The sequence below is a fragment of the Mobula birostris genome, chromosome 17 (genome assembly GCF_030028105.1).
Source record: "Mobula birostris isolate sMobBir1 chromosome 17, sMobBir1.hap1, whole genome shotgun sequence".
Taxonomy (NCBI): Eukaryota; Metazoa; Chordata; class Chondrichthyes; order Myliobatiformes; family Myliobatidae; genus Mobula; species Mobula birostris.
This window is the reverse complement of record NC_092386.1, coordinates 10,015,329-10,028,819: the sequence shown is the minus strand read 5'-3', so window position 1 is coordinate 10,028,819 and position 13,491 is coordinate 10,015,329.

The window sequence follows — 13,491 nt, the reverse complement described above, 5'->3', positions numbered from 1 at the left end:
AGTATTTGATAGGTTTCAATGGGATGCCCCCTCATTCTGCTAATCTCCAGCAAGTACAGGACCAGAGCAGACCAGAGGAAAGGAATTGATGATTTTTCAGATCAAAACTCTGCATCATGATCAGTTGCTCCAGATTTAAGTATCTGCAGTCTCTTGTGTCTCCAGGAGACCAGATACTCTGACTGCCTGATTGTCTCAGATATCTGTATATGGTCAAACACGTGTGGTAGTCTGATATGAGATCAGCTACAAATGTATGACACAAAATTTGCTTGTCTGTCAGCTTGATCCTGCACCATATATTTTGTGTAATTAATTTTTAAACATCTTCTTTTAACTTTCTACCAAACAAAATCATTGTATCTCTGTCAGGTTCACATTATCAACGAACCAGACATTGAGATAAATATTTTCAATGTCTTTTGTTTCACTTTAATATCACCAAGTCTTCTTCTTGCTGGCTGAGGTGCAGCCATGAATGAATCTAATCTATTTGTAATTACTATGTGACATAGACTATGTCAGCTATACAGTATTACTGATCATATACATGACTGGTGTAAAAATGAGAATTAGTATTGTATAAAGATAGATTTACTCCAATTATAATAGAAAAAGCTTGAAGATGATATTCATGAGGCAAAGCTTTGAGTGTTTATCTAGACACTAAACACAAAAGTACAATTTAAAATCTCCTACAAAAACAATTATTCCTTTGTAAATTAATTGTGAAAAATAGATGTTATTTTCTCGATATAGTTATAATGTAAAGTAAAAAGAAAAAAGCATTCATGTGGGTTATCATTTTCTGTTCAACACACATCAGTTAATATATAATCTTTGTTCCTTTTTTCCTCTTTGTGTTTTCTTCTCTCTGCTCATTGGGTGTTTGTTGGTCTTTTTTTCAATGGATTCTTTTGGGTTTTTTTGTTTTGTGGCTGCCTGTGAGGAGACAAATCTGAAAGTCCAACAATTTATACATCCATTAGTCTTACGAGACCATGGATCTGTGTCTGGAAGGTCTTCACTCTCCAGGGCGCAGGCCTGGGCAAGGTTGTATGGAAGACCGGCAGTTGCCCATGCTGCAAGTCTCCCCTCTCCATGCCACCAATGTTGTCCAAGGGAAAGGCATTAGGACCCATACAGCTTGGCACCAGTGTCGTCGCAGAGCAATGTGTGATTAAGTGCCTTACTCAAGGACACAATACATTCCCTCGGCTGGGGCTCGAACTCACGACCTTCAGGTCGCTAGTCCAATGCCTTAACCACTTGGCCACGTGCCCACAATAAATACATTGATAAAAAATATATACTTTTTAACTTTGGAACTGAACTCAATGCAGAACATGCTCCACAGTTGTGAACCTGCAGTTCACGTTCCGTATGTTTCTGGTTAATCTTTTTGGATATTTGCGCGATTTGATCGAGGTGTTTTGGCGTGGAATTGGCTCTGCCGCTGAAGCCTTCAACTGTAGACACAGTGCTAAACTGAACTGACTCTGTGGTTGTCACTCCTGGACCATTTTAGGGATTCTGTGGTTCGATATTTAATATTCTATGAGTTATTTGCTCATTTTTTGCTGTTTGCGCGATTTGTTCTTTTTTTTGCCCATTGGGTGTTTGATGGGTTCCTTTAAACGGGTTCCTTTTTGTTTCTTTCTTTCATGGCTGCCTGTGGGAGATTGAATCTCAGGGTTGTGTACTGTATACTCACTTTGATCATAAATGTATTTTAAAACTTTAAAAATTACACATCACCATTTTATTCATCTTTGACCACTTACAAATAACTAATCAGATTTTACATAAAAGTGTGAAAATCCTCTTGAAATAAAAGTAATTGGACACCAACGGACTTGTGCTGTGACCACTCATCAGCATAATTGTCTGGCAGAGCTATTAAGTTATGCAGATTTACCTTAATAAAAGAATGTTAATAATTGATCACCAGTGATTGGTTGCTACAGTTCCATTATGAAATTAGTGTATCAGTTATTAAGCTTCAATGAGCCCTGTATTTTGTTGAGTAAGGGTGAGAACTAGGTTGGAGGCCGTGGAACTAAATGGAACTTAAAAGGGTGTGATTATTTTGCAAAGTAATTTATATGCGAAGTATCTGTTCTCTCTTCACCGCCCCAATTTTGAGAGGCACTTAATGATTTCTTCAGCAGAACTCTCATGGTCACAAAACAAACCTTACACATTCAAGAAAGTTTACCAACATCCTTACTTTCTGGGGAAGCTGAAGGGAGCTGGAGTTTGCACATTCATACTCACGTCATTCTACAGATGCACAGTAGAGAGCATCCCAACAAACTGCATCATTGCTTGGTTTCTATACTGTGGCGGACAGAAAGGCTCTACAATAGGTAAGTAAAACTGCTCAATGCATTACCACCACCAGCCTACCTGCCATCAAGGATATATCTCCAGAAAGGTACCAGAAAAGTGCCAGTAACATCACGAAGAAGCCGACCCACCCTGCTCATGGACTGCTTGTCCCACTCCCATCAGGGAGGAAGCTACATCGCATCCACAACAGGATCACCAGACTCAAAAACAGTTACCTTCCCCAAGCAATGAGGTTGATCAACACTTCCACCCACTAACTCCACCACTACTCTATCATTACCAAAGTTAAACCTACCAAATGTTGAAAGGACCAGATAAGGTGGATGTGGACAGGATGTTTCCTATGGTGGGGGTGTCCAGAATTAGGGGGCACAGCCTCAAGATTGAAGGGTGACCCATTAGAGCAGAGATAGGGAGGAATGTTTTTAGCCAGTGAACCTGTGGAATACTCTGCTGCAGACAGCTGTGGAGGCCAAGACAGTGGGTATATTTAAAGTGGAAATTGATTGTTTCTGGATTGGTAGGGCACCAAAGGATATGGCGAGAGGCAGGTGTATGGGGTTGAGTGGGATCCAGGATCAGCCATGATGGAATGACAGAGCAGACTCGATGGGCTGAATGGCCTAATTCTGCTCCAATGTATTATGGTCTTATGGTTTTATCTCCTGTCGATCACTTTACGTACAAACTAGCATCACCTTATGAACATACAGTCAATCTATGCATATAAGTTATCTCATGTTTTCCATTTTTACTATGTCCTTTTTTATTATTATTGTGTTCTTTATCTTCTGTCTTTTATTGTATTGTGCATCGGATCCAGAATAACAATTACTTGTTCTCCTTATACTTGTGTACTGGAAATGACATTAAACAACTTTGAATCTTGAAGAACAGAGGAAAGACAGGATAGAGGAGTGTATGTATGGTCATGCACTTTGGAAGGAATAAAGGCAAAGATGATTTTCTTAATGAGGAGAAAACTCAGAAAGACCTGTGTGAGGGTGAATTTAAGGGTTGTATACTGTACATATACTTTGATAATAAAGTACATTGAATCTTTAAATCTTTGAATCTGATGCTCCTCTATCAAGTCACCATTTATCATCCTTCACTTTAAAGAGAAAAACCCTAGCTCATTCAACCTATTCTCATAAAATATTCTTTCTAATCCAAACAGCATCCTGGTAAATCTCCTCTGCACCCTCTCTAAAGCTTCTTCATCCTTTCTATAATAAGGGAAGCAGAACTGAACATGGTATTCCAAGTGTGGTCTAACCAGGGTTTTACAGAGCTGCAACATTGCTTCACAGCTCCTGAATTCAATCCCCAAACTAATGAAGGCCAACACATCATAAGTCTTCTAATCACCCTCTCAATTTGTGCGGCAACTTTGAGAAATCTATGGATGTGGACCCCAAGGTCTCTCAGCTCCTCCACACTGCCAAGAATTTTGCCGTTAACCCTTTGTTCTGCTTTTCGATTCAATCTTCCCTATTTGCTAGATCGGACTCTACCTGCCACTTCTCAGCCCAATTCTGTATCCTGTCAATGTCCCACTGTAAGCTATGACAGCCTGCTACACCATCCACATCTCCACCAACCTCAAAGTCATAATATGGAAATAGGCCACTCAGCCCACCATGTCTGTGATGTCAACTGCACCCATCCATACTAACCCCTTTTATCCACATTAGGGCCAAAGCCCTCTATGCTTTAGCAATCCTTTGTCCCGCTGGTTTTCCTTCTTCCCAAGAAACTAGCAACGCGTGAGTTAAAAACAGATGAAATGTAAAAGTAGAACCTCATGGTTTCATTTAAATATTTAAATCATCAGCAGGTTTAAATGTACAATACTGTGCAAACGTCTAGTCACATATACATAGCTTGGTTGCCTGAGACCTTTGCACAGTACTGTATTTGTCAGTGTGGAGCAGAGAGCGAGCCTGTAAGTCTAGCAGGAGCAAAAATGTTGGAAATGATGAGGGTGGAGCTCCGTGGGAGGGGTGCTGGACAGTTGGAAGAGAAGGTGTGTCGTGGGTGAGGGTGGCGTGTGTGCTGACACACCCAACCCTGAGACACCAGCCAAGGTCATTTGATTCCAAGCATTCGGTTTATCGATCATTACAGAATGTCTCTCTGGTGCTCCCCTCTCCCCTTCCCCTTTTCCCAACCATGATTCCCCTCTCCCTGCCTCCTTCCCACTCTCAGTCCACAACAGAAACCCATATCAGAATCAGGTTTATCATCACTCACATACTGTATGTCATGAAATTTGTTTTTGTTTGCGGCAGCAGTACAGAGCAATATATAAAATTACTACAGTACTGTACAAAAGTCTTAGGCACCCTAACTATACATATGTGTCTAAGACTTTTGCAGGTCTGTAAGCAGATTGTGCTGGTTCCATAAAAGCCACAAGTAGAGATGCCAATCATGATTTTCTCTCAGGTTTCTTCCAGCCTCCATGTGTTATGTTATCCAGTTGGGCCAACAGACACAGATTCAAAAGGCAGTGATTTATGATAAATTTATTCTTGATTTTGACTTTAACATTTTTCAGACCCTTGCCAAGAGGATTTACAACTAGCCAAAAAATTGCCCTAAGTGTCTGTATTGGTTTTGTTCATTTACAGTTAATCTAACAAACATGGCAGTGTACATTGGATGAATTCCTCCTTTGATAACTATTAGGAACTAATACACAGTTTTATAGTACTGTAGTAGTATTGGTAGTGTTCTATTCTGTATTTCATTTAAATACATAATTTGTTACTCAGATAAATGGTAGTTTTTTAAAATATTTTTAACTGATTGGGGCCGTTGCTTAATTGGGCCAAAATAAATTGACTCTGTTGTATCCCAGTTAAGCGGAATCCACTGTAATTGTAAACTGCTTTCAAATTGTGTGCTTGCATTAAAACAAAGTGGATAGGGAAGAGCTCATTTCAATCCTTTGTGCATTTTGTTTTCCAGTCTGCATCTGACTTACAAAGATTCTCCACAATGTAATTGGTGACATTTAAAATCAGCCCTGGAACTGCAACATGTGTGCTACTGAATGAAGCACAAAGTCTTGGCTGAGTCAGGGACATGTGCGGTCAGTGAGATGTTCAGAGAAGCTGGTCATCGACTTCAGGCAATGGGACAGTGCACGTGCTTCTGTCTACATCAATGATGTTGAGGTTGAGAAGGTTGAGAATTTAAGTTCCTAGGACTTAACATCACTAACTGCCCATGGTCGTCCAAACACATACATCTTGCAATGACAGGAAAAATCGATGGAAGAAAAAGTCACGGTCGAAAGCGCATAACATTCATGAGTTACATTAAAGATGAATGGGAAAAAGTTTTGAAGAGCTTGTTAGAATTCCACAGATTAAAGACAGATGGAGGACCATGATCGCCCACATCATACAACCCACCCTGAGCATCTTCTAATCTGGGCGAAGATACAAAAGCCTGAAAGCACGTACTAGCAGGCACAAGCACAGCTTCTACCCTACTGTTATAACACTATCACATTGCTCCCTAGCACAATAAGATGCTCTTGACTACCCAGTGTACCTTGTTATGGTCTTTAGATTTTGTCTATCTGCACTACACTTCCTCTGCATGTGTAACTCTTTATTGAGATACACCACCAGCCTCTGAGTGAAGAACTTCCCCTTCAGGTGGTCCTTAAATATTTCACCTTTCACCCTTAACTTATGACCTCTAGTTCTAGCCTCACCCATTCTGAGGGGTAAAAGGACCGAATCTCAAACTTGGCAAAGGCTTCGACTAAAACGTAAAACAAGTTCAACTGAAAACATAACTAAATGCATACAGTCTATTTTTTAAAGAATTAGCCAGGTTGTTTTAACATATTGCAATGCTGTCTTGCAGGAGTAATGAAAGTGGCCATTATAACTTACCTGACCTAGGGAATTCACTACAGATAAAACATCTGTTTTCTTGCAGGCTGTGGAATTTTTCCATCCCAGTGAATGTGATTGGCTTTGAATTTTCACCTTCTCAGGTGGCTGAGCTCACTCTGAAGCAATTTTTTCCCTGGCTGAATGGCAGATTTATTGCCAGTAATTACACTCTCACCCGAAGACTGTCCATTGATGAGTAAAATCGCAGTCTCCATTCTTTCAGCAGTGAGGCTTAAATCCAGCATAAGTGGATAGATGAGATCAAACTCTCCCTCCTAATGGAAGGGAAGAGCCTTAAATGAGATCAACTCAAACAATTTTAACCACTAGAATCCCATAACTCAGCAGCACTTTTAGTCTCTGGCTTTTATTTTATTTATTTATTCATTTATTTAGTGATACAGCACAGACCAGGCCCTCCTGGCATACCAGGGCATGCTACCCAACAACCAACTCTTTAACTCTACCATAATCACAGGACAATTTACAATGACCAGTTATCCTATACATATATGTGTGTGTGTGTGTGTGTGTGTGTGTGTGTGTGTGCGCGTGTGTGTGTGTGTGTGTGTGTGTGTGTGTGTGTGTGTGCGCGCGCGCACGCGCGCACGCCTAGGAGTGTTACACAGTACCATACATCTTAGGACTGTGGGAGGAGACTGGAAAACCTGGAGGAAACACGTGTACATGGGAAGAGTGTAAAACCTTTCATACAGAGGACTCTGGAATTGAACTCAGAACTCCGACACCTCCGACTGTAATAGCATCATGCTAATCACTATGCAACCAACATTCTACAAAGTTAACTCAGCTTCTTTGCCAGTGAAAAGCCAAAGTGGATAAGATTTTCTTTGATTGTTTTAGTAGTTGCTGGTGATAAAAGTAACAGAAAACATAAAACACAGATAAATACAGCCCACTACATCATGCCAACTTTTTGACCTACTCTAAGATGAATCTAACCCTTCCCCCCCCCCCCGGTTTTCTATTTTTATCATCCATGTGCCTATCTAAGAGTTATTTAAATGTCCCTAATGTAACTGCTGCTACTGCTACCTCTCAGTAAAATACTTAGCTCTGATATTCCTCTATAGTTCCCACCAATCACCTTCATATCAGCCATTCCCACCCTGGGGTAAAGACACTGGCTATCAACTTGATCTATGCTTCCTATTGTCTTGCGTAGCTCTGTCAGGTCAGATCTTATTCTCTTAACTCCAGAGGGAAAAGCTCTAGCTTGCACAATAGATTCTCATAAATTGAGCTCTATAATCCAGGTAGCATCCTGATAAACCAAAAGCTCAGAGTAAGTTTATTATCAAAGTACATATGTCACCATATACATTGTAACCCTATACTGCATATAGAATGTTCTTGTGGACATTCAGAGTAAATAGAAGAAACACAATAGTATCAATGAAAGGCCACACCCAGTAAAATGGACAAAACCAATGTGGAAAAGACAACAATTTGTGCAAATTCTAAAAGAAAGAAATAAAAATAATCACAATAGTAATTAAAAGAGGAAATTAAAAGACTATGGAACATGAATATATACATTGTCCCAATAGTAATATGCACAACTGGTATCGTCCCAAAGTCACTGACAATAGCATTAAACAACTTGGCTTCCACAGCAATATTCGTGTAAATCTCCAGATAGCCACAGTACTAAACAAACTAGAATAGTCTGCAAGCTCTGATCAATTGAGAAATGAGGGTACTTGGCTATGCTCTACCTTATGTTTACCAGTCTGAGGAAAAATTATTGTTATTATTATTAATAATAATCCTAATAATAATAATAATAATTGTTGTTATTAAAACAAGCAATAAATATCAAGAACATGAGATAAAGAGTACTTGAAAGTCCATAGGTTGTGGGAACAGTTCAGTGATGGGGTGGTTTAAAAGCCTGATGGTTGAGGTGTAGTAACTGTTCCTGACTCCTGGAAAATCATCCTTCCCATAATGAGGTGACCAGAACTGAACACAATACTCCCAAGTAATTGCCGTATTGGAGCAAGCTGGAATAAAACAATAATGTATATGATTTTAGCAAGCTGAATTTGTTTATCCACTATAAGACTGTAGTACCTTAAGATATAGGAGCAGAATTAGGCTATTTGGCCTATCAAGTCTACTCCGCCGTTTCATCATACCTGATCCAATATTCCTTTCAGCCCCAATCTCCTGCCTCTTCCCATATCCTTTCATATGACAAGCCTAGAATTGTTTATGTGAACCTCCTTTGAACACTCTCCTGTTTCAGCCCATCCTTTCTAAGAAAAGGGGCCCAAATCTTCTCTCAGTACCCCCAGTGAGGGCTCACCTTTGCTTTGTAAAGCACTGAACTGTCTGAACTTCCCATCTGTGAAGACAATCTCACTTGCTCTTGAACACCTTGGCAACCACAATACATACATCAGACTACGTTGATCAATTACAGTTCAGTGTACAATACCATCATCCCTTTGGTACTAACAGCTCAGCTTCTGTACTTCCCCCTGCACTGGATCCTCGACTCGCTCATTGTGAGAGCACAGTCAGTGCAGAACAGAAATAATATCTCCTTAAATTTGTTATACCTGGGGGTGGTAGTGGGGATCAGCTCCCACTACCTATTAAATGCTCCCAATGACAGCTGTCTCAAATAGCCTGTGGCAACCCCAAGTCCAGTTCCTGGCCTTCATGTGTGACTTAGCTACTAAGCCCAGCGGAATCATTTCTACTGACTGGAGGAGGGGCAAAGGCACTTTAAAACCAATCACTTTGGCATACAGTCACCTCGATTGGCAGCTGATCTAGGAGAAGGAAAAATCTCTAACCTCTGCTGCCTTGTGGTTATACCAGCTCATGGTGAGGGTTTTGAGAGTAAGCCCAGAGGAAAAAATCCAGACCACACACAAAATGCGGAAGTAACTCAGCAGGCCAGGCAGCATCTATGGAAAAGAGTAAACAGTCGACATTTTGGCTCAAGACCCCCCCCCCCATCAGGCCTTGGCCCGAAATGTCAACTGTTTACTCATTTCTATAGATGCTTCCTGGCCTGCTGAGTTCCTCCAGCATTTTGTATGTGTTGCTAGGATTTCCAGCATCTGCAGATTCCCTCTTGTTTGGGGAAAAATCCAGAGCTGGAGTTCAAAGCTAACTGGCAGCTCCTGCACCACCGCTGGTGCCAAACTCTATCAGTCTCTGCCATTCCTTTGGATTCATCAGATGGGAAGCCTGCTCTCAGTATTGTACTAGCCTGGTTTGTGTATCACACAGACAGCTAGGACACAATATCCATAGTCAACTCTGATCAATGAAAGGCCTCAAATTTATAGTTTGTTTTTATGTAATTGCACTGGACTGCTGCCACAAAACAACAAATTTCATGACATATATCAGTGACATTAAACCTGAGTCACATTCACTGAAATACAGTGGTGTTGTTAAGGAGCTCCAAGTTCAGCACTGCTGCATTGAGAAAGACATCAACACTCACCAAACAGCTAACTGAGAACGGGAAGCATTAGTGTAAAGTAATGATCAAAATGGCAACAGAGAAAGCTTAGTGGCAAATATAAGAGAATCAGCAATTCAAGTTCAAGTTTAATTGTCATTCAGCATACATGAATACCTATTCATGTACGGGCACGGGCTAGAGGGGCCAAATGGCCTGTTACTGTGTGGTAGTGCTTTGTGATTCTGTGACTCTATAACCCTAAGCCCAAGTGCTTGTGTTTATGACAATAGCACAGAGGGCAGTATGTTTTAATTAACAACAGCAGAGAAAAGTACTACTCAGCCCAAACAGTGCGTATCAACATCTACTTCCCAACGAGATCTATTCCTGTTCTTTTTGATCATCCATTTAATCTATTGTTAAAAGCTCTCTTTTCACCAACTTTGGTTATATATTTCATAGTCATACACAAAAAGTACTTAAGATAGTGTCTCAGATATAGCATAAAATATGGGTTCTCCAGAACCGCTGTAAAACCAGTCAGGAAGTGAATTGTACATTTCACTAGACAGACAAAGTAACTCCCAAAGCAATGCGAAGGCATAATCTTCAACACATGACTGATCGTAAAAGAAAACATTTGGCATCATGTTACAATCCCAGGACAAACATCATGAGTGTTAATGTGAAGTGTTGCTCCAGAATCTGTTTGCAGGAGGCTCCCATGTGAAACATTCACACTGTCCTGTTGTTTAGTTGAAGCACATTAAATTTACTTAACATTCACACCTAATAAATAGCAAGAAATAAAGTGGAAGATATCGGCAATACTTAGCAGGTGAGGTTGGTCAGCCAGCTGTGACACGAGGTGGTTGACCTCAGATATAAACACTCTTTCTTTCCCCACAGGCAGTGCATGATCTGCTGACGATTTTTAGCATTCTGTTTTATTTACCTGCAGAGTCTTGCTTCCGGGAGAACACAGCATAACTTCTGTATGAATCAAATTTATTTGTATAACAGGAAGCCAAAAGACATATTTTGATGGAAGGACAATTTACCATCAATCTACAGCAGGGGATCCCCGCATATTTCATGCCATGGGCCCCAGAGTTTTCCACTCAGGGACTTGGGGTATATTTTCTTTTCTTTGTGATTGTATCTTTCTCTACATTTGTAACCAAATGTGCTACTTGTGCAATGTGCTGTGTGCCTTTGGCAATGTTTTTTGCACTATGGTCCGGGAAGAAGCCTGCTTCGTTTGACTGTATTCATGTATGGTGGAACAATAACGAAGCTTGTGGGATGACCATTGTTCCAGTTTGTCAGGTGAGTCTATACTGCCACAATTTGCACCATTCTGGGACTCTCTGCTCATCACGGTTAACACCCGTCCCCTGGTGGTAACCGTTCCCTGTTTGACAGAGCCTCCCACGACGGTCTGATTCCTCTAATCTTGCACCCAGCTTGAAAAAGTTCACCACTTCCACATCGGTAGCATTCATTTGTTCTTGTCTGCTGGCAGGCAAAACATCTTCATGGAGCATGGACAGAGCAGTTAGTGTACTGATTAGGTCCATCCTGAGGCTAGATTGGAGCAGGTGCTTGCGGCTGACTGTAGCTGTTGTAAGACTGCTGCGGTGACACCGGTGGCTGAGGGTCTCTATCTGGCCTGACTGCTGGCTGCTGGTGGAGCATAGGGCTGCTGCTGAGACCTAGTCTGTTGTCGAGTCTCTTTCATCTGAGCTATCTCTGCACTGAGACCTTTTAAAGAAGCTACACCTGTCTTAAGCTCTTGTATCTCTGTTAACAGTTCAGGGGAAACCTGTGTTTTGGCTTCCTTCACCAGACACTCAGTAGGTGGCCTATCCCCTGACTGCACTATGCTTACTGTTGCTGACTGTGGGGCGTTAAACTTCTTTTTGTTTCTTCTTTCGGCCTCGTTAGCACAGGCGATGCTTAACCCCTCTAACAAAAGCTCATCGGAGGTCTCAGCATCTAGGAGGAGAGGCTGCATGTCTATCCTGATACTGTCACTCTGGAGACCAGGAAGGAATGTGTGGAAACACATGCGCTGGACTAAAACTGGATCATACTGAAGCCCCGATTCTGACTCTTGGGAAACAAACAGTACTTTCTGCCTCAAACCTAGAACTCGCACGAGGAAACTCTGGGGGGTTTCTTTGCTGTGCTGTGCTTCAGAAGCTAGCTGCTTGTAAAGCTCTGTGGCGCCCTTTTCTTGGAAGTGGAAGCGCAGGATGCATCGGAGTGTGAGGAGAGTCAGGCTGGGTCTTCCTTCCAAATAGCCGCGTAACTGTGAGCCTGGAGAAATAACCCTAACTACCGCATCTACTATTTCCAGTTCAGGATAACCTCTGTTCAGTCCATTCTCGATCTGATGAGCGAGGCTGGAGAAGGTCAATTTATCTTCTTGGCCTGATTCGCCTATTTGACCAGAGATTTTGAGATCCTTGCGCCAGCATGGGCTTGGCTGCTGCGGCTGAGCACTGACTGAGGGCTGCCTGCTGACTTGTGAGCTCACAGTAGATTGAGACTGGTGCTGAGACCCATGAACAGTAGCATTAACGGGGGTGAGCTGCTCAATTTCCACTCCTATACCCATAGTCATAGTCATATTTTATTGATCCCGGGGGAAATTGTTTTTTGTTACAGTTGCACCATAAATAATAAATAGTAATAAAATCATAAATAGTTAAATAGTAATATGTAAATTATGCCAGGAAATAAGTCCAGGATCCGCCTATTAGCTCAGGGTGTCCGACCCTCCAAGGGAGGAGTTGTAAAATTTGATGGCCACGGGCAGGAATGACTTCCTATGACGCTCTGTGCTGCATCTCGGTGGAATGAGTCTCTGGCTGAATGTACTCCTGTGCCCAACCAGTACATTATGTAGTGGATGGGAGACATTGTCCAAGATGGCATGCAACTTGGACAGCATCCTCTTTTCAGACACCACCATGAGAGAGTCCAGTTCCATCCCCACAACATCACTGGCCTTACGAATGAATCTGTTGATTCTGTTGGTGGCTGCTACCCTCAGCCTGCTGCCCCAGCACACAACAGCAAACATGATAGCACTGGTCTGCAATTTTATCTTTCAGTTGCAACAATTCTGACATGCCGCCATCTTCTAACTCTGCCACTTCTCCTCTTTCAAGAAAATTCATTACATGGGTCAGTAGTGATATGCAGGACTTTTCTTCAACAGCTGTTCTTCACTCGCCTGGTACCTTAAGAAAATCACAAACTCTGAGCAGATTGTCTCTAGTCAGGGTATATGACTCTCTTACTGCCGCTTCCTGTAGCTCTTCTATGTCTGACATGTTGACAGGACAGGAGAAACTCTTACTGTGCAGGAGTTGACTCTGAACTGGACGGCCTTTACTGTCCTCGATGATCTCTGCCTGGCCTCAGATGACGAGTGCTCCACCACCAGCTTCCAGCTCTCCTCGACTACAACGCCTTTCCTCACTGCAGCCTGCCTGAGTTTCATTGTGGGGGGAGATTTAGCTGCTGCAGAATTCGCCCACTGGGTTGTGGACACCGAACATCTGAAGTGCCTTCCCAGCGGTGCCTCCAAAATGTTACGCCCCTGAAGCACGGGGAGAATTAATCACAACAGTGATGGGGTGTTCTCTCATCCAGAGCCTTTACTCAAATGAGAAAAAAAACCCATCGCTGTTGTGATTAATTCTCCCTGTGTTTCAGGGGCGTAACACTTAAACTTGTTCAGCTATGAAGCTGGAC